The sequence below is a fragment of the Tamandua tetradactyla genome, chromosome 6 (assembly GCF_023851605.1).
Source record: "Tamandua tetradactyla isolate mTamTet1 chromosome 6, mTamTet1.pri, whole genome shotgun sequence".
Lineage (NCBI taxonomy): Eukaryota > Metazoa > Chordata > Mammalia > Pilosa > Myrmecophagidae > Tamandua > Tamandua tetradactyla.
In genome coordinates this window covers 149659127-149685483 of record NC_135332.1, presented here as the reverse complement: position 1 = coordinate 149685483, position 26357 = coordinate 149659127, and the positions used below count along the sequence as shown (strand labels likewise).

The 26357-nt window shown below is 38.4% G+C and overlaps 1 long non-coding RNA gene across 1 annotated transcript in view; it reads right to left on the bottom strand.

Annotated features, from left to right (window-relative positions):
* Nucleotides 1-322: 322 nt before the first annotated feature.
* LOC143686426 (uncharacterized) overlaps nucleotides 323-26357 on the bottom strand; it is a 37777-nt gene continuing 11742 nt past the window's right edge. The window contains exon 4 of the long non-coding RNA XR_013177133.1: nucleotides 323-380. This is a non-coding gene — a long non-coding RNA (uncharacterized LOC143686426). The remainder of the gene's footprint in view (nucleotides 381-26357) is intronic.

The following is a 26357-nucleotide window of genomic DNA, read 5'->3' as shown; positions in this document are numbered from 1 at the left end:
TCCTGTGGCTCCCTACATTTCCTGCTCCATCTGTTCATTATTCCACTTTTCTACTGTTCTTAGTAGTAGTACTAATAATAACATCAGTCACTGTCCATTAATCACCTATAATTTGCTCTACACGTTTATTTCATCTAATCCCCAAACTTACCCTATAAGGTGTGTTTTATTATCCTCAATTTAGAGATGAGAAAACTGAGGTACAAAAGCACTAAATAACTTGCCCAAAGTTACATAATCAGTACTTCATGACTCAAAAGCTCACACCCTTTCTACTATATTAAAATGCCTCCCACATTTAAGACTTGTTAAATGATGCTCACCATCTCCCAGTTCATTTTCCATCTTCCACGGGCAATGTCCCAGTCTGGTTTCTTCACCTGTCACGCAGGGTGCAAATAAGCAAAAACACAGATGAGGTAGTTGAGAGAGTTTGATCAGGAAGAGAAACTTCTACTCAAAACCCTCATATAGTTGCTGGCATTAAAGTGGCAGCCAGAAGAGAAGCTGATTAGAATGGAATAAAGGAGGATGCCTATTTCTAGGTTTTAAGGTAAAATAAGAAACAGTCAAATGCCTCAGATTTTCCCATAAGGGGTGGATACGAGAGCGGAAATCCTGGCCAAGATGCCAGGGCCTGAGGACCTTCACTCGCAGGGTCACAGCTCTTTACAGGTGTGAAGTTTAGGCTAAGACCCTCTATGTCAGACATACTGCATTGCCAAGGATGTGAATTGTGCAATCTTCTATAATTGGGATTTCCTTAAAAGTATTGAACATTTCTCACTATTAAACACTACCTTCAAAATCCTAGGGCAATATTCCAAAAGCTTTGATTCACCCTGAAATGATTTAGTTCTCAGGATGTTTCAATTTCTGGATTTAGCAACTCTGAGCTGTGGTGCACAAAAAATATATATTTGGAAAAATCCTTGAAGCTAAGGGCTCAGAAAAGCCAAGTAGCCAGCTAGAAACTGCAGAATATTATTTCATTCCATTTTCTGTTTCAGCATCATGTTTTCCATATGCTTAACATCATACCTGACAACAAACTAGATATCAGGATTCAATCTTCCTCATATTTGTGATTTTTTTTTTTTTTTTTTTTTTTTTATTAACGGAAAGAAAAAAAAGAAATTAACACAACATTTAGAAATCATACCATTCTACATATGCACTCAGTAATTCTTAACATCATCACATAGATGCATGATCATTGTTTCTTAGTACATTTGCATCAGTTTAGAGGAACTAGCAACACAACAGAAAAAGATATAAAATATTAATATAAAGAAAAGAAATAAAAGTAGTAGTAATAGTAAAAAACAACAACAACAAACAAACCAACAAGCAAACAAAAACAAAAAAAAACCCTATAGCTCAGATGCAGCTTCATTCAGTATTTTAACATGATTACTTTACAATTAGGTATTATTGTGCTGTCCATTTTTGAGTTTTTGTATCTAGTCCTGTTGCACAATCTGTATCCCTTCAGCTTCAATTACCCATTGTCTTACCCTGTTTCTAACTCCTGCTGAACTCTGTTACCAATGACATATTTCAAGTTTATTCTCGAATGTCCGTTCACAACAGTGGGACCATACAGTATTTGTCCTTTAGTTTTTGGCTGGATTCACTCAGCATAATATTCTCTAGGTCCATCCATGTTATTACATGGTTCACAAGTTTATCTTGTCTTAAAGCTGCATAATATTCCATCGTATGTATATACCACAGTTTGTTTAGCCACTCTTCTGTTGATGGAGATTTTGGCTGTTTCCATCTCTTTGCAATTGTAAATAACGCTGCTATAAACATTGGTGTGCAAATGTCCGTTTGTGTCTTTGCCCTTAAGTCCTTTGAGTAGATACCTAGCAATGGTATTGCTGGGTCGTATGGCAATTCTATATTCAGCTTTTTGAGGAACCGCCAAACTGCCTTCCACAGTGGTTGCACCCTTTGACATTCCCACCAACAGTGAATAAGTGTGCCTCTTTCTCCGCATCCTCTCCAGCACTTGTCATTTTCTGTTTTGTTGATAATGGCCATTCTGGTGGGTGTGAGATGATATCTCATTGTGGTTTTGATTTGCATTTCTCTAATGGCCAGGGACATTGAGCATCTCTTCATGTGCCTCTTGGCCATCCGTATTTCTTCTTCTGGTAGGTGTCTGTTTAAGTCTTTTTCCCATTTTGTAATTGGGTTGGCTGTCTTTTTGTTGTTGAGTTGAATAATCTCTTTATAAATTCTGGATACTAGACCCTTATCTGATATGTCATTTCCAAATATTGTCTCCCATTGTGTAGGCTGTCTTTCTACTTTCTTGATGAAGTTCTCTGATGCACAAAAGTGTTTAATTTTGAGAAGCTCCCATTTATTTATTTCCTTCTTCAGTGTTCTTGCTTTAGGTTTAAGGTCCATAAAACCACCTCCAGTTGTAAGATCCATAAGATATCTCCCAACATTTTCCTCTAACTGTTTTATGGTCTTAGACCTAATGTTTAGATCTTTGATCCATTTTGAGTTAACTTTTGTATAGGGTGTGAGAGATGGGTCTTCTTTCATTCTTTTGCATATGGATATCCAGTTCTCTAGGCACCATTTATTGAAGAGACTGTTCTGTCCCAGGTGAGTTGGCTTGACTGCCTTATCAAAGATCAAATGTCCATAGATGAGAGGGTCTATATCTGAGCACTCTATTCGATTCCATTGGTCGATATATCTATCTTTATGCCAATACCATGCTGTTTTGACCACTGTGGCTTCATAATATGCCTTAAAGTCAGGCAGCGCGAGACCTCCAGCTTCGTTTTTTTTCCTCAAGATGTTTTTAGCAATTCGGGGCACCCTGCCCTTCCAGATAAATTTGCTTATTGGTTTTTCTATTTCTGAAAAATATGTTGTTGGGATTTTGATTGGTATTGCATTGAATCTGTAAATCAATTTAGGTAGGATTGACATCTTAACTATATTTAGTCTTCCAATCCATGAACACGGTACGCCCTTCCATCTATTTAGGTCTTCTGTGATTTCTTTTAACAGTTTTTTGTAGTTTTCTTTATATAGGTTTTTTGTCTCTTTGGTTAAATTTATTCCTAGGTATTTTATTCTTTTAGTTGCGATTGTAAATGGGATTCGTTTCTTGATTTCTACCTCAGCTTGTTCATTACTAGTGTATAGAAAAGCTACAGATTTTTGAATGTTGATCTTATAGCCTGCTACTTTGCTGTACTCATTTATTAGCTCTAGTAATTTTGTTGTGGATTTTTCTGGGTTTTCTACATATAGTATCATATCGTCTGCAAACAGTGATAGTTTTACTTCTTCCTTTCCAATTTTGATGCCTTGTATTTCTTTTTCTTGCCTAATTGCTCTGGCTAGAACTTCCAACACAATGTTGAATAATAGTGGTGATAGTGGACATCCTTGTCTTGTTCCTGATCTTAGGGGGAAAGTTTTCAATTTTTCCCCATTGAGGATGATATTAGCTGTGGGTTTTTCATATATTCCCTCTATCATTTTAAGGAAGTTCCCTTGTATTCCTATCTTTTGAAGTGTTTTCAGCAGGAAAGGATGTTGAATCTTGTCAAATGCCTTCTCTGCATCAATTGAGATGATCATGTGATTTTTCTGCTTTGATTTGTTGATATGGTGTATTACATTAATTGATTTTCTTATGTTGAACCATCCTTGCATACCTGGGATGAATCCTACTTGGTCATGATGTATAATTCTTTTAATGTGTTGCTGGATACGATTTGCTAGAATTTTATTGAGGATTTTTGCATCTGTATTCATTAGAGAGATTGGTCTGTAGTTTTCTTTTTTTGTAATATCTTTGCCTGGTTTTGGTATGAGGGTGATGTTGGCTTCATAGAATGAATTAGGTAGTTTTCCCTCCACTTCGATTATGTTGAAGAGTTTGAGGAGAGTAGGTACTAATTCTTTCTGGAATGTTTGATAGAATTCACATGTGAAGCCGTCTGGTCCTGGACTTTTCTTTTTAGGGAGGTTTTGAATAACTAATTCAATCTCTTTACTTGTGATTGGTTTGTTGAGGTCGTCTATTTCTTCTTGAGTCAAAGTTGGTTGTTCATGTCTTTCCAGGAACCTGTCCATTTCTTCTAAATTGTTGTATTTATTAGCGTAAAGTTGTTCATAGTATCCTGTTATTACCTCCTTTATTTCTGTGAGGTCTGTAGTTATGTCTCCTCTTTCATTTCTAATCTTATTTATTTGCATCCTCTCTCTTCTTCTTTTTGTCAATCTTGCTAAGGGCCCATCAATCTTGTTGATTTTCTCATAGAACCAACTTCTGGTCTTATTGATTTTCTCTATTGTTTTCATGTTTTCAATTTCATTTATTTCTGCTCTAATCTTTGTTATTTCTTTCCTTTTGCTTGCTTTGGGATTAGTTTGCTGTTCTTTCTCCAGTTCTTCCAAGTGGACAGTTAATTCCTGCATTTTTGCCTTTTCTTCTTTTCTGATAAAGGCATTTAGGGCAATAAATTTCCCTCTTAGCACTGCCTTTGCTGCGTCCCATAAGTTTTGATATGTTGTGTCTTCATTTTCATTTGCCTCTAGGTATTTACTAATTTCTCTTGCAATTTCTTCTTTGACCCACTTGTTGTTTAAGAGTGTGTTGTTGAGCCTCCATGTATTTATGAATTTTCTGGCACTCCGCCTATTATTGATTTCCAACTTCATTCCTTTAAGATCCGAGAAAGTGTTGTGTATGATTTCAATCTTTTTAAATTTGTTAAGACTTGCTTTGTGACCCAGCATATGGTCTATCTTTGAGAATGATCCATGAGCACTTGAAAAAAAGGTGTATCCTGCTGTTGTGGGATGTAATGTCCTATAAATGTCTGTTAAGTCAAGTTCATTTATAGTAATATTCAGGTTCTCTATTTCTTTATTGATCCTCTGTGTAGATGTTCTGTCCATTGATGAGAGTGGTGAATTGAAGTCTCCAACTATTATGGTATATGTGTCTATTTCCCTTTTCAGTGTTTGTAGTGTATTCCTCACGTATTTTGGGGCATTCTGGTTCGGTGCGTAAATATTTATGATTGTTATGTCTTCTTGTTTAATTGTTCCTTTTATTAGTATATAGTGTCCTTCTTTGTCTCTTTTAACTGTTTTACATTTGAAGTCTAATTTGTTGGATATTAGTATAGCCACTCCTGCTCTTTTCTGGTTGTTGTTTGCATGAAATATCTTTTCCCAACCTTTCACTTTCAACCTATATTTATCTTTGGGTCTAAGATGTGTTTCCTGTAGACAGCATATAGAAGGATCCTGTTTTTTAATCCATTCTGCCAGTCTATGTCTTTTAATTGGGGAATTCAGTCCATTGACATTTAGAGTTATTACTGTTTGGATAATATTTTCCTCTACCATTTTGCCTTTTGTATTATATATATCATATCTGTCTTTCCTTCTTTCTACACTTTTCTCCATGTCTCTCTCTTCTGTCTTTTTGTATCTGACTCTAGTGCTTCCTTTAGTATTTCTTGCAAAGCTGGTCTCTTGGTCACAAATTCTCTTAGTGACTTTTTGTCTGAGAATGTTTTAAATTCTCCCTCATTTTTGAAGGACAATTTTGCTGGATATAGGAGTCTTGGCTGGCAGTTTTTCTCTTTTAGTAACTTAAATATATCATCCCACTGTCTTCTAGCTTCCATGGTTTCTGCTGAGAAATCTACACATAGTCTTATTGGGTTTCCCTTGTATGTGACGGATTGTTTTTCTCTCGCTGCCTTCAAGATCCTCTCTTTCTCTTTGACCTCTGACATTCTAACTAGTAAGTGTCTTGGGGAACGCCTATTTGTGTCTAATCTCTTTGGGGTGCGCTGCACTTCTTGGATCTGTAATTTTAGGTCTTTCATAAGAGTTGGGAAATTTTCAGTGATAATTTCTTCCATTAGTTTTTCTCCTCCTTTTCCCTTCTCTTCTCCTTCTGGGATACCCACTACACGTATATTTGTATGGTTCACATTGTCCTTGAGTTCCCTGATACCTTGTTCAAATTTTTCCATTCTTTTCCGGATAGTTTCTGTTTCTTTTTGGAGTTCAGATGTTTCATCCTCCAAATCACTAATTCTATCTTCTGTTTCTTTAAATCTGTCATTGTAGGTATCCATTGTTTTTTCCATCTTTTCTACTTTATCTTTCACTTCCATAAGTTCTGTGATTTGTTTTTTCAGTTTTTCTATTTCTTCTTTATGTTCAGCCCATGTCTTCTTCATGTCCTCCCTCAATTTATCGATTTCGTTTTTGAAGAGGTTTTCCATTTCTGTTCGTATATTCAGCATTAGTTGTTTCAGCTCCTGTATCTCATTTGAACTATTGGTTTCTTCGTTTGACTGGGCCATATGTTCAATTTTCTGAGCGTGATCCGTTATCTTCTGCTGGCGTCTGGGCATTTAGTCAGATTTCCCCGGGTGTTCGACCCCACAGGTTGAAAGATTTTTCTGCGCAGTCTCTGGGTTCTGTTCTTCCTATCCTGCCCAGTAGGTGGCACACGTGGCACACGCCTGTCTATGGGTTCCACCAGCGAAAGTTGCTGTGGGTCCCTCAACTCTGGAAAACTCTCGCCGTAGGGGAGGTTCGGCAACCAAAGCGTCTTGGAAGAATGCCAGCCGGCCCGGGGTTCCAAACGCGGGGAGGGTCGCCGGCTGTCGCAGCACAGGAGAGCGTCCGGCCAAATTAGCTAGTCGGCCCGGGGCACCAAGCGTGGCGGGAGGGCGCCAGCTGTCGCAGCCCGGGAGAGTGCACTGCTCCCAGCCGACGGGGGAGTCACGTGTTTGGAAGGGATCCCCCGGTCACTGTTCTCCGCAGTCTGGGGATTTCCGACCCAACTATCTCAGTTGTTCCGGAGGGCCTCGTGTGGTGGGGGCACCAGCCGCCGCGGCCTAAGGGGACCGCCTGTCCAATTCTACCAGCTGGCCTGGGAAGGTGGAAGGGAGGGACTCCGGTCGCTTGCTGTCCCACCCAGGAAAGCCCGTGCCCCTTGGTGATCTCACCGGAGCTGGTTCTCCCAGATAGTCTGCCGTTCCAGGATGGGGTACGCTGTCCCTTTGATTTCCCTCGTGGCTCCGGGAGCTGCTCTGTATTATCTCCACTCCCCCAGTAGTTGTTCTGGAGGAGGAAAGGTGAGGGCGGCAAGGCTGTCGAGGCTGGTGGCGGAGGAGCACGGTGAAGGCGGGGGAAGAGGGCACCGTGTTGGTTGGAGAGCAGCCGGAGCAGGAGGGGGAGGAGGGGGGTAGGGAGGTCGGGCGGCTCGGCTGCTGCGGGGCGCGTGCGCCGCGCGGCGGTCCGGCGGGGAGAGAGAGGGGGTAGGGAGGTCGGGCGGCTCGGCTGCTGCGGGGCGCGTGCGCCGCGCGGCGGTCCGGCGGGGAGAGAGAGGGGGTAGGGAGGTCGGGCGGCTCGGCTGCTGCGGGGCGCGTGCGCCGCGCGGCGGTCCGGCGGGGAGAGAGAGGGGGTAGGGAGGTCGGGCGGCTCGGCTGCTGCGGGGCGCGTGCGCCGCGCGGCGGTCCGGCGGGGAGAGAGAGGGGGTAGGGAGGTCGGGCGGCTCGGCTGCTGCCATATTTGTGATTTTTAACAGAAAATGAAGCTGTAGATGATGTTTGGTTATTATAAACTCCAATATGATATGCATTCTCATTACGCAGATAAGCACCTCTGGGAGTCTTGGCACATACCAAGTGCTCAATAAATGTCAACTGTTATTTTTATTAATTTTCTTCTTCAAAAAAAATTTTTGTAAGCTTTCCCTACATCAAAGAAAAGTCCATTTGGTTCTGACTAAGCAAAGAAGAAGAAACCTGTTTCATTCTACATTTTATGGCCAATTTTTAGTCTGATAGTTGACAAGTTGAGTTCACTTTGTTCACTGATTTAAATTCCTCTCTTCCACTTTATCATCAATTTATTAATGCTCTTGGTGTTGGCTCTACCACTTACTAAAACAGCTCACTTAAAAGGCATCAAAGATTTGCTAGTTGCAAAATTCAGTCTGTAACTAAGTTATAGAATATCGGTATTAGAAAATGCCCTCACCCCTCTCACTTCACAATTAAAGATGCCTCCCTGCCCACCATCTCATTGGTCAGAAAGCTCTATTGATTTTATCTCAATCCTCTCTCTTCAATCTATCCCGCCTTTCATTTGCCACTTCCTTTGCCCTTGTGGGCACCTCTCACCCAAAAGGTAATAGCTGTCACTGAACTTGTTTTCAGGCTCTTTACCTTCCAATCCACCTTAAGCATGGCCACTGGCATTATCTTTTGAAACAGATTAAACCAGTGCCACTTCCCTGATGGAAATCTTTCAGGTCTCTTTCTCATGCTTCATAATGCCCCACCTGCTCAATTTAAGTTCCTCAATATCACCATCTTTGCTTACATGCCTAGATAAAACTCTCAATGTACTTCAGTTTTCCTTACGGTTCTTCGAAAGTAAACTTACATGCTTCCCTTTAGGACTAGGTGGTTGGTTTGTCTGTTTTGAAGGCCTTACTCTTTCCCCTCACCCCTCCACCCTTTTCTCCAACATATTTAATTGATTTCATTTTCAACTCACTTTCTCTTTAAAGTGGCTTTCCCAATTTTTTTCCCATTGTAATTCCTCTCCCTCTCTCTCGCTTATTCGCTCTTTTTCTCTTGCTCTCTTTCTCTCCTCTACCTTCCATAGCAATACATTAGGTATCACAATGTATACCTAATTTTAAATATCCTTGGTTCACAGACCACATTGCAATTGCCTGGAGGTGAGAACAATAGCACTTGCATTTCACAGCACCCGATGCTATGTCTAGCACTGCCTTTGCTTTCACACAGCAGATACTTCATAAATGTTTAATGAACTGAAATAACTTAATACTATCATAATTGAAGTTAAATAATTACCACATTATATAGATTCCCCCATACCATATTTAAGTTTAATTGTGCCAGGTAAACTGTTTGCCATCTTCTTTGCTTGTATCCTCGGTACATAGCAAAGCTAGCCAAACAACAGATACTCAAATATTTGTTGAATAAATGAATAAATAAATGACTAAGTAAATGAAGTGAGAAACCAAGTTAATCATAGTCATTTTAAATAAACACAATACTTCTCAATTGTATAGTTTAATACACCTCCTGAAACGAGTTTCAATAATTTTCCCAAAAGGACTAATTAAGAAAACTGAGCTAAAAGGAGTCCTCACAGTGGTTGCTATTTAAACTTTATTTACTGGTAATCGCATTGGAAAACCTGAATCTATTGGCAGCTCAACAAATGAGGCAACCAGGTGTACTGTGGTCTCTCCCAGGTGGTTGAAGCCTGGGTCTCTCAGGGGGCCAGTTACAGAAACCAGCATTTGGCGTCACTTGCAGAAGGAAGAGGCAGCTCATCCAGCTGTTCTCCTGAGAAAGAACACCTTTGAGAATAAGTTGAGAGCGAGAATAGAGTATGCAGCCATATCAATGCACCATATATACACCTTCTGGCATCCTTCCCTGGACCATCCATTGTAATGCTCAGCACAGAGAGAGATAAAGAATGCTGTTGATTATTTCTCTAGCCCTGTTCTAAGTGGCCAAGAAAGGTGGGCAGCCATTGGAAAGCATTCAAAAATGTTATTCACTGCCTGAAACTGTAGGACTGATTCCTTTGAGAAACACAGATGTTCAGTGCACAACTGCCCAAATTTTACCATAGGGAAGGAATGAATCACTTCTTACATTTCTTTCTTTCGTTACTTCCACTACTAAAGTTATTTCAGTCTGCATAAATGTTTAAGATTTAGAAGATAAGCAGATATTTCGAAAGTTTTCCCTTTAGTGGAAAGGGTGACACTTTCATCACAGCTTTGACATGAAAGTATGAAAATTGAAAAAAAAATTTAAGGAAACATCAAAGAGACATGTCAGGGTGGGATGGATAAAAAGAGAAAGAATGAACAATTATTAGAAAATCAAGACATTTTTCTGCAACATTCTTTTGCTCAGGTAGCCTCAAATCTGATCAATTATTTAGCTCCCCAAGTTAGGATGTTACCTTCCTCCTCATTTTCAATCGCTTCCATGCAAGTATATATACTTGGGCTGGGGGACCATGCCTGGGAGTGAGTAATTATATGATCTTCTCTAATTCCTCACCATTTTATATTCCAAACCATTTTATATTAATTTCCTTGAGATAGTAAACAGTTCAAGTGTTTCTTCCTTTCTCCTTCTTTGTTTATTTATTTATTTTACCTTTTTAAAACAGAGCAGAAGCTGAAATGAGAGGATGATGATAATAACACTGCCAAACAGTATAATCCTGCAATGAGGGTTATCGTCATGAGTAAAGTTTCAACTTAACATATTCACTATCAATGTTAGTTGATGATAATAGAGTCAATAAGCTGGGCTCTACATAACCCATCATGTCCAGCAGCCTATAAACAGATACCTAAGAGTTTTTTCCTATGATCTTTCCCTCTACTTTTATTCTTTCCTATAGCTGTCTCCAGTGAAGATTTTCCTCTCTTAAATCAAAATCTCATCTTTCAGAAAACAAGAAACAAAAGATTTGGGAAGCATTCTGATTGTGATCTATCCAACTCTGTATCCAGATAAGAACTCAAATACAGAAGCTGAGGCTCTTTACCTCTGTAAATGAGAAGCTGGCCTAATGTACACCTATAGATATTTTTTTTCTCTGATATTATGCAATTATATAAATTTAAATAACAATATTATTTGGGTGTAAACATATCTTAAATTTTCACGTTGATCTACAGAAGCTCCATGTACATTATGTGCACATGAGCTGTGTCTTCCAGTGTTCCCTGGAAGGCAAAGAAACAATGGTGTGGAAAGGTGATGCAAAAATGTCTGCAACAATGAAGGCGATCAAAGATGGCACCATTTTATGGTTTTTCAGATTAGGCCAATAAAATCTACTTCACTATCCTGTCACTATTCACTATATAGAAAGTCTGATAACTTGATGGAAAAGTTGCTGCCAAGAGCATCATCCCTGGGAGAGCACGGAAGGCAAAACTACAGATGAGGAACTGATAAGAAAATTAACATCTGATAATGGTCCCTTGGCCACTATTATATGGTGAATTTACCACTATTCAGACATCAGTGATTTATGAAGTAGTTTTCAGGTGCCCAGCTTATTCCCAGAAGCAGGAGAAAGGGAAAACCTCCAGCAGTTCATCCAGAGGGAAAAGTTCATTTGTAAAACAAACAGAATCACGTAAGGTGGCAGATTATTAAAATCTAAATATAAATTACAGGTTATGAATAGGGTGACCATGTAATATATTGTTCACACAGACACTACAACAACAGGCAAATCTGGGGCTGCCAAAGCAACTGTAGTATATGGCCACTTGAGTTGCAAGCACATTATCAACAAAGGGCAACGTGAGCTAAAGAAAGCTGGGAAACCTTCATGCTTCATGAAAGAGATAGGATTTGAGCTAGACCTGAAGGACATGCAAAATTGAAAGTAGCAGGATTAAGTGATTCAGGTAAATGGAAAACCTGGTGGAGCCGGGCTTCCCTGCATGCCTTAAGATGAACATGGGGCGATATGGGAAGATTCTAGGCAGGCAACAATAGAACAAAGACAAAACCATCTACAACAGGGATAGCAAAAAAGATTTCACCTTTGGTGTCAACGCAAATCAAATGGAGTGATTTCCCGGAGTCAATGCCTGGGCTCCACGATAAACAGTGTCATAATCAGTTAGTAATGTCTGCCATGGGTATGGGAAGGGAGCACAGTAGCCCATCTGCCATTTATGCACTTGCCTTCTTTATATTGGATAGACCTGCTGAGGTAAATAGGCTTTAAAATCTTGGTTAAGGAATGATTTTTTTTTAAATTAAAGTTGATCCCACCAGAACCATTCCTTGATTTTGTTTGATTACTGAATGAAAGAATTAACCAAAGGTACACTTTTGTTGAATGGGGGAAAAACCCCATTAATAATAGCCTACCCAGAATGACCTATATTGTATGAGAAAAGTTAAACTCTCTTATAGAATAGTCCTAGAAAGCTGAAAAAGTTATTGGAAGAGAGGGCACAGACTGGCAATACTATGTTAAAATATTAATGCTGGTAAACATTCATTTGTTTAGATTTAATATAAAGCATAGAAAATAGATTGTAGAAATAGTCAGGAAGCTGTGCCCCTAAGGTAAAATGCAGTTTCATAGTTATGAAAATTTAATTTGACTGCTTTTCCAATAATTGCTCATGTTTGTAGCAGCAGCATGCCAGCAAGATAACGATCAATCAAATGGACATCACCCTGTAAATGCTCTGAAAAAGCCTCCACTGTGTTACCTGGTGGGAGAATGGCATTGCTTCCAATCGCTAAAAGATGTCCAGCTGAAAAGCAAAATAAGAAATTGGAGAGTAGGGAACCTTTATATATTGCCATTTCCTCTTCACTCAAATTAAATTCCTGTTGGAAGCTAGAATTATTTTTTTCCTTCTGAAAATGGAAAATCTGTAAGATCATAAACCAAACCTTGAGCACAGAATGTGTGAGGTTCTCTGTTTAAAATTCTGTTTGTGGCCAAGAAAAATTAGGATATGCTACAAGTATGAGCTGGGCAAATATTTCTTTCATAGGTGAGTGAGGGACAGCAATAGGTCCTTCAATGTATGAAAAATCTCCCTAAATCCTAGTTGAAGAACAACAACAGAGAGCTTTCTCTCTGTCTCTGTCTTCCTCTGAGCATCCTCTAATTCCTCTCTTTCTTTTGTTCTCTTTCTCATTCCCTATTTCCCACACTCTTCATGACTGTTGAGAAAATGCCATTAATAACTGGTACAAAGAATTGTGCTCAGTGCATGGAGATAAACTGGGGATGACAAAATATCAACTTCCTGCTGCTCAATTGAAAGCCCTATCTGTACAACTGGTAATTACTTTTAATTTAATTAGGACTCTTGGTATTGTTTCTATCTCATAGATTACATTATAACATGTAATGTGTTAAAGCAACAAGACAAACTGAGGTGAGAAAACACAGAAAATATTACCTTTTTTTGTCTATAATTAATACCATAGTTTAACTCTTCAAAAAGCCTTCAACTAGCTTTAGTAGGGCTAATTATTATTTCCCCTTTATTCTTGGTTTGATTAACCAAAATCATATATAATCAAATGAGAAACTACATCTCATGGGGCTTTGAAAAGAACATTTTTTAACTCTACACTTTCTCTTTTTCTCTCTTATGCAGAACAAATGAATTATTTACACTGTTGTGTGCTAAAACAAAATTCACATAACGAGAAAGACAAATTATCGGTTCTAGAGAGAGAGACTGTGACCTTGCCTCTTAAACGCAGAGATATAAGAATTGCTTGAGAAAGGCACTGTTTTAGGCAGAAACACTGTAAAAAGGCAAGAAAACATATGCGAGATGTTGTTAACTCAATCCTTTGAAGACTGAAAGATCCATTCCTTTGTGGATGGAAGACAAATGGAATCCACAAAGACACTGGGCTCTACAGAATAAAATCCTCAAGGGTCAAACTGTACAATAGGATGGGAGTAATTAGGACCCTGAAGAGTCATCTTCTCAAATTGCTAAACTATACAGCAGAGAGTGGAGTGAGGGGAGAGAGGGAGACAAAGTGGGGGGGGGGGGGATGAGAGAGAGGAGAGAAGGAGAGAAAGGAGAGAAAAGGCACCTGTGCCAAGGAGACAGCTGCTCCAGTTGGAAGAAGATTCTCCACACTGAGCTACAATTGCCATCCAAATAAAATGAAAGAATCTGCATGAATGTCAAGTTAAAATATGACTGAAACCCCTGTTAATAATATTTGGCCTTGCTGTCTAATAAATTTGACCTGGAAATTTGTGCTATATCACTGGCTTAGCAAAAACCTATCCTGAAAATTGTATATCATGCAGAAAACAAGTTTCTCGCCCCCTCCAAAAAGATTGCCCTTTTCTAAAATTAGAGGGCCATGTTCACAGATACTTTTAGAACAGGATACCTTAAATAGCATCTTGTGCACCAATCTTATTTCATGAGCAGTAAAACCAAATGTTCAAAAAGGAAATTAGAAGGCATGTCCCAAAGAGGTAAAACAAGGACCAAAACTCAGGTCTCCTCACTCTTAACTCAGAGTTCTTTCCTCCCATAATATTGCTGTTGTCCATTCCACTAGACAGAATTCAAACTGGTGAACTTCAGAGGCTTAACAAAATTCCACAGACTTAAATAATACCTATGGTTTTGTCCTAATTTTCTGCTATTCAAGAGATAAAAACATTTAAATGGATGGCTGAGCTGCTTATCGCGGTGTTTCAATGTCTAGAACAATGTCTCTTTGGCATCCTCATATCCACAGCCTGATATTGAAGGGACAGCTGTTGCCCTATTTGCAGCCCAAGAAATCAGCACTGGCAGTCAGTTCCTACAAGACACAAGACTTTTGGCAAAATGGCAGTGTTCCCTTATAAAAATAGCAAACCATCATCTGGGTAAATTCAGGAAAGCTTCCGAATTCTGCCAAGGTGAAATTTTGCAGGGCTGATGGCAAGTCAACACTGTGCTGGGATAGAGATCTGATTTAAAGAAGATGTGGAGAACGTGAGGAGCAGTGGAGATTAAATATTTGAGACAACTCCTCGGGTGTGCTATGACATTTCTTTCATCAAGCATGCAAACAATTCCTGCTAAATGCACAACTATAAAATGATGCATGTTTAACTATAATAGTGTTTGAAAATAAGGCTATATAAAACTACACATATTTTGGGGGGGAAAGGTTACATGCCATTTTGTCAAAAGGCAGGATGGGAATTTGGAGGGAGGATGAGCCCGAGGAGTGGGCAGGGGATAGAGGGTATTGAAATATTGCTCTTAACCACACAGCATAGTGACACTGATGTCTCCCTGACATGAGGATAAAATAAACACCGTGCGTGCCCTCATGACGCTAACAGTCGGGCAGTGAAACTGGATAAGTACTTCTGAGGATGAAAAGTTAATTATTACTTTTGAAAAACTGTAGTCAAAAAACTGATAACGCTTTTTTTTGTCATAGAATAGGGTGTGATTCTAAAAAAGTCCCACATGCTTTAGAGAACTAGAACACAGTATTGAGATACATAACAATTTTCTCATGTTTGATTGTGTACAAGTCATGCCAAGAATAAAACTGAAATTCTCTGTAGGTTTCCTCTTAGTGCTTGGGAATTCAATGAGGTTTATACCTTCCATGGACTAGGAAAGGAGGGAAATAAAATTTCCCATTGAGAAATCAAGAGTAATATCTACTTAAGGAAGAAAAAGTGACTCCCAAATCAGCAGGTGTATTAGTTAGGGTTCTCTAGAGAAACAGAATCAAGAGGGAACACTTGCAAAAATAAAATTTATAAAAGTGTCTCACGTGACCGTAGGAACGCAGAGTCCAAAATCCACAGGGCAGGCTGTGAAGCCGATGACTCCGATGGATGGTCTGGATGAACTCCACAGGAGAGGCTCACCAACCAAAGCAGGAATGGAACCTGTCTCCTCTGAATTCTCCTTAAAAGGCTTCCCATGATTAGATTTAGCATCACTAATTGCAGAAGACACTCCCCTTTGGCTGATTACAAATGGAATAGGCTGTGGATGTAGCTGACGTAATCATGACCTAATCCTATGAAATGTCCTCATTGCAACAGACAGGCCAGCGCTTGCCCAATCAGATAAACAGGTACCACAACTTGGCCAAGTTGACACCTGTCCCTAAACATGACAGCAGGACTGGACCATGTCCTGTTTCAATAAACAAACATATCTAAAAAACAAAACATCAAGTAAGAGGGCAGATCAGCAAAGAAAGCATAAAAAGAAAAGTCATCAAGATAAACATTGGCATGTAAAAACTGTCCAAAAGAAAGGGAGCATTTGGATGTTAGTATTTCCTTTCTAGACGGAATGGAAGGCAATTTTGAGCATGGAGATGAAGGTATGGAACTAAAATAAAAGGATTTCACAATTTTCTGGTCCCATCAGAGGATAGTCTCTATGCTGAAACAGTTGTATCAGAATTCCTTAGCTTGCTTGCTTTAAAAATTCAGTTTATATAACAGTACCCCTTCATTCTCCTCTTTTGCCATCCTAAGTAACCTTCTGATATACATTAAGTATGTCTTCAGGGAAGCATGTACCAAATCAAGTTTTCCCATTTGTGTAACCATTTTATTTATTTCAAGTAAATAAATTGACATCCTCAAGTGTATTAAATTAAGATTATCTTAGGAGCTCAGGTTCCTGAACATTAAATATAGGAGTCTCTCTGGACCTTCAAATCAGATTCAGCCAGACTCTTTTCTGATCCAGGACCATTCTCTCTAGTAGCATCTTCAACTGAAGTCTACAAGTTGACCAACTACCTACAGGATGCTCAAACTAACTTCCTACCACATCTGTCCATTAAAACCAGAATTGCATTTCAACCATGTATAAAAAGTCATGATCTCCGTCTATTGTCTAAATTAGTGAGATTTGCCACAGTGAGTAGATTTGGTAAGTGGACTAGAGAGAAACTCCATTGTCAGATTAGAGGAATCATTGTTGATATAGGCTTTTCTGATTGCATGATCATAGTTTCAGCCAAGCTAACTAAAATAAGAATGGTTAATTTAATGATACACACGATCAATAAGGAAAACAAGGATTTCACTTTGCCCTATAAGCTTGTTTTCCTTGACCCAAGTGTTCCATTTTAAATCCTGTTAAATATCTTAAGACCCTGAATGGTACATGGTCAGGAAATCAGAAGCTCTGGAGAAGGTGTTCATCAACATATGAATAGATAAACAAAATATAATATATACATCCAATGGGATATTATTCAGCCATAAAAAGGAATGATGTTCTGATGCATGCTACCACATGGATAAAACTTGAAGTGAAATAAACCAGACACAAAAAAAGACAAATAGTGCATAATCTCACTCATATGAAATATCTGGAAGAAGCAAACTTCATAGAGAGAGATAGTAGTTAATAGGTTACCAGGGACTGAGGGTAAGGATGGGGGCAGGAAGAGGGAGTTAGAGCTGAATGGGTGAAGAGTTTGTTTGATGTGATAAAAAAGTAAGGGTCATGGATATTGGTGATAGTAGAATATTGTGAATGTAATTAATACTACTTAATCATGTACTTGAAGGTGGTTAAAACGGGAAAATTGAACTATCTGTTACCACAATAAAAAGTTTTAAAATGAAATAAAGCTCTGGAGACTCTTACCGACTTTTATGAGGCTTACGGTTTCACTTTTATGTTGCCTCCTCTATTTTCTACCCCTGTTCTTTATCCATCTGCTTTCTCTACTAGGGTAAGAACTTTGGGAAAGCAGGTCCTATGATGTGATGGTTTGGAAGAGCAAAGACTTGCCAAAAATTGCGTTTGGTGTAAGTAGCCCCAAGTTGCCCATAAATCATCACAATAATCTATAGGGTCATTTCCTGTCACCTAACTTAGATAATTAGAATCTTGGTGCTGAAAGACATTATAATCATCCAATGTGAACACATCACATTATGAAGAAAGACACAAAAGCATAGAGAAGTTTAATGTTTCACATACAACAGAGCTCTGCTCAGTCTTGAAACACAAGTCAGTGTTTTTCCATCTGATGCTTTAAAAGACAGTTTTCAGAGAAGAACCTGAACTTTACTTTAGCTGGCCAAAGATGTTTCTCTCTGGGAATATGTTCAATCCAAAGAAGACAACTTTCTAAAATCAGCCTCTCTACAATCTGTATTCTTTCAGTCAGTCAACTCAAAAGAAAGAGGCTGACCTTATCTTTGGACTTCTATTATGAATAAGACACGGAAAAGGCTGACATTTGGAAATGGCCAGTGAATCTCAGAGACATAGACTGGTGAAGAAATGGGTGGAGGGAGGTTTAGCACCTGTACGGACGAAACCAGCATTTGGAAGAAACAATCTCCTGTGGTTAAAAGTGGACATTCTCCTAAACATGCTAACAGGAACCAAGATTGAGTCACACTTAATGGAGAAGGAATAAGATGAACTAAAAAGTGTCACCAGCAGGAGAACATAGATAATTCCAAAAACTCATTAGGAAGGCAGAAGAAATCCACCAATTAGGGGTAGGATGTGGCTGAGATTTTTAAGACAAATTAGCAAATTGGTCCTGGGTGACAGCATCTTATCATAAAACCATGGTGCATTGGTACCATGGGTTGACAATAGAAATGTGACACACCCTAATGAAAAAAACAAAGTTTCAGGCCAGAGGAATATCTGGGAATATAATCTAGATATACCAGATAAGGACAACAATCTGTGCTCAGAACTTCCAGGAATATCTATGGGAGATGTGAAAGCTTTTGATGCCATCTAGACACATACTCACCAAAATGCACCTGCCCCAGATTCACTCGCCACTGTTGAAAGAAAACTGCTGGTGTTCATTGTTGCAATGAACAACTTGTTCTTTTATGTTAATCCCTCTTATGAGCACAATTCAATTTCAAATTCCTAGCACTGCTGCATCTCTGCACTTCAGGTCACTCTCTCCTCTCCTTTGAAGAACACTCATTCCCTCAAATCTACAACCTTCTCCTTTAGCTTCAGTTTCTCAGTATCAAACACAAACTTTCCAGAAGTTTCTTACACTTTTATGGCTACTATTGGTTTGTACTATTTCTTATTGTTTTTAGTCAAATGGTGTTTATGGAAAAAGCCTTTTTTCCCCTATTGAGTCAAAGGTGATCACATTAGATCTAAATTTTCCTACTAGAATTTAAGCTTTGATTCCACGAGCTTCCACAATTTTATCTCATGCTCTAATTGTGTTTAGCTTCTTTTCTCCTAATTAATCTCATTACCTTCTAAAAATGTTGTGCCCACAAGAAATGGCCTCTTTTCTTTTTCTACTACCAATAAAAACTTTTTCTGTTTGAGACTAATCAATATCGTACATGGATCATGTCAGAGAAAATGATGGGGTGATAGTTAAACTATTTAACAATTGGAACAACATGAGCACTAGCTGATCAGAATTAGGCACTGCCCATCTGGAAGAAATCCCAAAATATAACCAACTGGCACACTTTCTAGAAAAAAAACAAAAACGAGCTCAAAATGATTGTCCTACTCAAAGCTCTGTTCTTACGTGAAAGGAAAGAAGGTTGTTTGGGTTTTAAAAGTTCCATATCCCTTAATATACTGAACTGCCTGCAATCAACCCACTCTGTTTAGGTTAACAAGAGCAAATGATAAAGATAATGAAACTAGTGACAATAAAACAACAATAGCAGCAATAGCTAATACCTACTTATCACTTATTACGTGCAAGATCCTATTCTAAGTGTTTTTCTTGACTCCTTTAATTCTCATGTCAGCCACAGAGGTAGGTACAAAAATTATCTGTTTTACAGATGAAAAACAGCATATAGGGCACTGCAATTGATATTGCCTTTCAAGAACTAGCCTGTTAGCATGTTGGTGAGAATTACCATGTTCATACTAAGGAGAATTACCATGACCAGAGCTCATCTCTTAATCAACAAGCTAAGGTCTGTATTCTTCAACAAAGGAAATTTTGGTAGCTGGCAATGGGTGAAGAACCTGGTCCCACCTGTTTCTCAGACTCTACATCCTTCCTTTTCAACAGTGTAAGTTTGGGTTCTCAAAGGGATATATTGCAAGAATGGCCACAATACTTAATGCTTCCCAGTATCCTTGCCCTTTTCAATGCTACTCTTGCCATGCCTCCCACTGAGAGGTGGGTCCCACCCCTTGCATCTGAACCATCTTTACGACTTGAGCCAGTAGAATGAAGAAGAAGTGACTATGTGCCAGTTCTCAGCCTAAGCCTCAAAAAACCTTGCATGCATCTGCTTGTTTTCTTGGAAGGTGGTCCAGCTACCATGAGACCAAAGATGAGTTAAGCCTGATGTATAATGAGAGACCTGTGTCCCAGCTGTTGCCATTACCCCAGCCAACAGACAGTCATGTAAAGCCATCTAGACTAGCCAAGCCACAATCATCTCTCCCCAACCCCCACCCCCACCAGCTGACTACAGGTTCCTAAGTAAGATCAGCTACAATCAGCCAATCCCAGCGCAGACTGACAGAACCACAAAGTCATAATCAATAATAAGTGCTTATTTTTATATTCCTCTTAGTTTGGGGGTGGGTGACATGCAGCATTCATAAGTCGATGGAAACTGATCAATCAACCCGCAGATTCAATCCCATCACTGTCTTTAGAACCAATCCTTATCTTGAGTAGATGAATCTGAGGAGTGGCAAACTAATAATGCTTTTACAAAGACTGTCAACTTTTTAAACTATCTTATCGTTTAACTAAGTACCAACATGGACCCTGACATACCTAGGCTTCACGCTGTATTCAAGTTCCTTTCTGGGTAAACTTTTTAGCACACCAATTACTTTAGGGCTGGTAACCAAACCTCCCATTTTCCACAAATCAGGATTAGACTCCAACCTAGTTATTAAAGCTATGGAATTGCAAACTGGAGCCAAATTAAATTCAATGCTACCATCTGCCCTCTTAGATCTCAAAGTATGTCCTGTCCCCTGAGTTCCCTGTTATAAATGTTCCCACATTTCACCCAACCACTTGACCATCCACTTTCCTAACTTGCTTGTTGCTTTTATCCTCATTCTGTAGACACGACAGTCTCCAGCCAGACTGGTCTTCCAGGGCCAATAGTGCTCCAACAGGAGAATAAACTCATGGAGCAGGCTTCTACCTGCCTCATCCAACTAAAAGTGAAAGATCATTCTTTGTTCTATCCCAGTGACTGGCAAGAAGCATTTAATCCTTTGAGGGCAAGGCAGTCCTAGGTAAGGAACAAGTCCTTGGGACAGAGAGAAGAAACCTCAGGAAGAGGTAAGTATACCAGAGAGTATTGTCTAATATTTGTCTTCTTTTAAAGTAAATACACACCCAACCCCCTGCCCCCTCCCACGCTTCTACCTGGTAAATTAGAAAAATTTGCAATATCTTAGAAGTCTTCTATTTGTTTTTCAATGAATATTAGATATAGACAAAACAAAGCCAAAAGGAAGGAGGGACCTTTAAATCACTTACAAACACCACAGAATTCTTTCAAGACAAAGATTCTGCCCTCCAGAAACGTACAATCTCACAATGAGGGGAAAAATGAGAGATTAAAGCAACCGAAATTTAAATAGTTTGTACCTTAATCTAGTAGCCCATCCTCTTTCATGTGCAAAATAGGGAGAACTGTTTTACAGAGTTGCTAGGACTGAAGGAAATTGCAAATTGAAAACATGTGTCAGCGACATAGTGGTACTCAAAAGTAGGCTTTTAATGTGTTTTTAAAGGTCAAAGTTTTCTACAATGTGGTTTATTAGGGGCAATACTAAGAGTTATGGTTTAAAAAGAAGTAGTTATATTTCCAGGTATATTTCAGGAATTTAACTGGCGACCTTCCCCTGAATATCCATTTTGTCACCTTGTTTATTAGAGCTTTCTCTAGTCATGAAATAGTTGTGAGATTAGAAATGCACTGCCTTCTCTTAATTCTCTGTAACAAGGTTTCATAAATGTAGAAGCATATTACTTGGATAATTCTGCAACAGCACATTTCTATAAGTACATTTATAAAACTTAATTAGGAACAATACATACAGTTTGGCAGGTAGTTACTGAAACGGCTCTATAGTTTTATGAAATATATTAGATTTGGTACACAAATAATGTAATCATTTAATGGGTCAATTTCAATTACACTTTTCCAATTGGCACCCTGGAAATCGATTTCTTTAACATAGAGACATTAGTCTTTTTCATATTCCTAGTTACATTTCAGTCTCATGAATGGTACTGAAACTAGATTTAATAAATCTTTTCTTCATTTTCAGCCAAATGTCCTCCATTTGATGGATATTAATGACAAAGCAGCTTATGGTGTTCACAAATGTTAAAAACTTAGGACAAAATAGCTTGTCACATGTTTACAATATTCCGAAAGGACTTTGGGGTCCTTTAGAATGCAATTCAGAGAACGAATAAACTGCTGACTTATTAAATATTGTGATAACGTATCTCAAACGAGGGTCACATAAGATCTTAAGTATGGCTCATGTCAACTTATTAAAGGAGAGCTGCACATGACACGGCGGGTAATATCCATTCTATTCCAATATACACCCCTTTGGTGGTGTGGGTGTGGCAAAGTATTTATAACGGATAAGTAAAAACAGCAAATAGGATTTTAGATAAAGGAACAAGGGTCACAGGAAAAAGAGAGAGAAAGCCAAGACAATATTCTTTCTTTCCTGCAGGTTGGGATGAAACAACTTTGGAAACAGAGGCAACAGCTTCAGACAGACTACTTCATGTTCTAAATATGAACAGACTGCGGAAGTACCATCAAGGAGCCAGGTTTCCAGTTTGCCTTTTTCAGCATACATGGGGAAAGATCAATTACTCAAGGTGCCACACCCAACAAAAGAAAATAAAATGCATGTTTACTTTGGCTTTCCTTTGTATTTTTCATTTTCATAGGTGTGTAAGAAAAAGATTGTTTTTGCTCCCAGCTATATCTGATAATGGAGGTAAATGTTCATAACAGAGGCTTGTTCCAACCCCGGGAACTCATTTGGGGGTAATTACTATTTGGCAGTATAGCAACATTAAACAAGCCTGCCTTTTTCTACAGAGAGATGAAATACTCAACCATGGCTTTCACTGAATGCCAAACTGGACTTTCCTTATTTATACATGTTTTCACACTGGCCTAGATTTGGGTTAGTTGGGGTACCTGCTCAGGAGGTAAAAAGAGAGACTTGATAATTTACCAGAGTTAGGAAACATTAATTCAATAATTGCAAGCTGTTATTGGGTGCAATTTTTTGGTGTTTGCCATCGTATAAAAACACCTCCCTTCTCCAAAGAAGACTAAATATAACATAAAAGTAAAAAAAAAAAACATTAAAATATATAGTATCAGTTTAATTACTCACATGTATTGACATTTATATATGTGAGGAGACATGTAAACATGCCTGCATTTCCTTTCTTATATGCACACTGTTCACTAATTTGAATCCTTAGGGGTTTAGACAACTGTTTTCCTCCACACTACCCTTGATGGCTACTTTTTTGGGTTGTTTAGACATGTGGCTCTTAGGATGGTAATAAAATCAAAGTTGAACTGAGCAAATAAAAGGAGCAAGGGATCTGAAAAGTGGCAGGAGGAAAGGAGACAGAGTCAAAAGGCAAGAAAAATGAGAAAGGAGATGGGAAGTAGATGGAAACCTGCAAAGTAAGAAAAGAGGATAGAACAGTTGCTAGGGATACAGCCAGTCAAGGCTATGTATATTTAAAATGTATACAAAGCCCCAAAGAAATCCTGGGACAATATAATTTTAAAATTTGTTTATTAGAGAAGTTGTGAGTTTACGGAAAAATGATGCATAAAAGGGTTTTCATATACCACCCGATTAACACGTTGCATTGGTGTGGAACATTTGTTACAATTGATGAAAGCATATTTTTACAATTGTACTATTAATTATAGAGTCCATGGTTTAACTTAGGGTTCACTGTTCATGTTGTGCAGTTCTAAAGGGAATATGTTTTCAGCATATCCAATCATGAGAACAGCAGAGTCTGAACCTCTGAAATGTCAAGAATTCAAAATCAGATGCAGTTTAACGAGGACAATACAGTCTCTTGCTTCAAATTTATTAACTAGGAAAAGGCTTCATGAAAAACCATGAAAAATGTGTTAACAAAGGAAGATATATGCTTATGTAAGCTTGCATGCTTGTGTCTATGAGGAAATTGTTGTATCCTAGAGATTTCCTTTTTTGCAGCCGCTGGACCCCTCCCTTCCTATCCACCGCACCCCCATCCAGATACGTGCCTTTCCCTTTTCCTGCTCTTTGAAAAATGATGTTTGTGAGAAATAGCTAGTCAGTGACCATTAATGGGTTAAGAGGGTTGGAAACTCATTTGATTTCATAGTTGACTGTTTGCATGACTACAGGTTAAGCTGTGATTAGATTTCCATTTACAGCTCCCTCATTTTCAGGCATTTAAAAATAACTCAGCCCTAAAAGTTCTTTCTAAATGGATTGAACTGGAGCTTGCCAATGAGTCATAGATAACCCTAACCTCGAAAACACAAACAAAAAGCAATACCAAAGTAGGGCAGGGGGAGGGGCTGCCAATCCACTGCTGATTTTTTAAAGTTCTTTATTCTGAAAAAAAAAATCTTTGGGGGACTGCAAGTAGATAAATTGATGTCAATTGTATATTAGTGCTTTTTAAGTCATTTTGCAAGAAACGAAAAATAAGCTAAAGCCTTCAACTTCTGCACTTGCACAACACTTACACCACACACACTCACACACACACCATTTGTCTGTCTCTATATAAACAGATAAGGATTCACTGGCTTCATGGATGTTGAGTAAGACATATATTCAAAGTCAAAATGGGTGCTTTGTGATGGTCTGGTCTCTCAGGGAAATCCAAATAAGTTTGCAATACTCAATAAAATTTCCTTTTTTCTCCATTTTCAGCCTTAAATTCAAGTCTATTCAGGACTCTTGCCAATTTGCCAATTCACAGATGTAAAATTACCTAAAAGTGTGAGTTTTTTCACAGCATTCATAAGTTTGCCTGAGAGTTCAGCAGGGGAGCTCCTCACGGCAGTGCCTCATTAGACCTCCAGCACAATGCTGCTATTTTTCTTTCTACTCAGGATCCTTACAGGAGGAACTGGTCTCTTGACCCATCCTGTGACTTTTAGATTCCAATTTCCTAAAGCTCTACAGCCTCTTATTATTGCATTTAAAAGACTTAAAGTATTATTTTTCCTCATGCCAAGGAACACAACGATGCTTTCAATAAAGTTAAGAACAAATGTGGAGCATGAGCTTTTGCGGATCTATTCTTTATTATACTGGCATTTCTGTACTTTGGGAAGGTCATTTAAAACAATTTTTTCTTTGTAATAGCGACACTGATACTCCCTAAAAACAAATCTAATACATCTTGGAACAGGAGAAGAATAAAACAGGAATTTGGTATGGTAAAACTTCATTAATTTGGCTTTCAACTAATGCAGAATTAATGATAGTATGTCTGGGGTTAGAATAAATGATGCTTCCACTATTGGTTCGGAAGATATTTGGTATGCAAATTAAAGGAGAAACCAAGACTGGGACAGGGAGTGAAGGGTACATGCTAAATCTACTGAGCAAATGTATGAAAGCATGAAGCCTCTAAAAGAAGCATGCTTCAAAGCACTTATTCCATGCTCAGTATTCTGGCACATACTTCGGGATCTAAATCGAAACAAAGTAAGGTGCAGTCTCCAGGAAGCCTAGAACCCAGAAGGCTCTAATGCACCTTGGCACAAATGGATTCAGCTTTTCAGATAACGGGCAAAAGGAATCCTAGCTGTTGATTTAGCAGTTGGTATAATGGAAGTTAGTTGGAGTATTGAGTAAAAGTAATAACATTGAATTTAATCTGTATATAATTGTGTGTGTATACATACACACACACATAGCACATACACACACATATAAAGACCATCAAACCTTTCAATAGCTGTAGACATTTTTAGGAGTTTCCCTACAGTTTTGGCTTCTGTCCACAAATATAGGCCACTATGAGAAAATAGAAAAAGCAGATTTCTAAACAACTCACGCTATAAAAAGGTCTACCTGGCTACTGGGTTAGTTCAACCATCTATATTGACAAATGAGTGGCACATTACACTCTATACAATATGATAACGAAGGTTAATAGACTCCTTCGAACTCCTCCCAGATTGTTGGTAATTTTTTTCAACTTAAGTTCAAAAACAAGTATGTATTACTAAGAAAAGGAAACATGCTTATTGTTACAGGTTTCAATACTGGGTTCCTTTTAATTTCTAAATCTAACATTATAGATTACCTAATTTAATAGAAGAAAATCACTGTGATTACTTTGTATCATTTTTTTTCTTTTTGTACCAGTGCTTTTTTGAAATTTTTCTTTAGGTACTATTTATTCCACTAATCATAAGATTACATGCCTTTAACATTTTCCCTTTTTAAAAAATGTCCCATTCCACCTATAAATCTAGCTAGATTAGAAGCTCATAGTAATAAGAGGAACAGCTACAATTTCATAAATACCTACATATTATAAGTATTTGCTCCATTAAAAAAATTTTTTTATTGTAGAATATAATACACAAAGCAAATAAAGAAAAAATCAATAATTTTCAAAGCACACTTCAACATGTTGTTACAGAATAGATCCCAGAGTTTTTCAAGGGCTACCATTCCATCATCTCAGATTTTT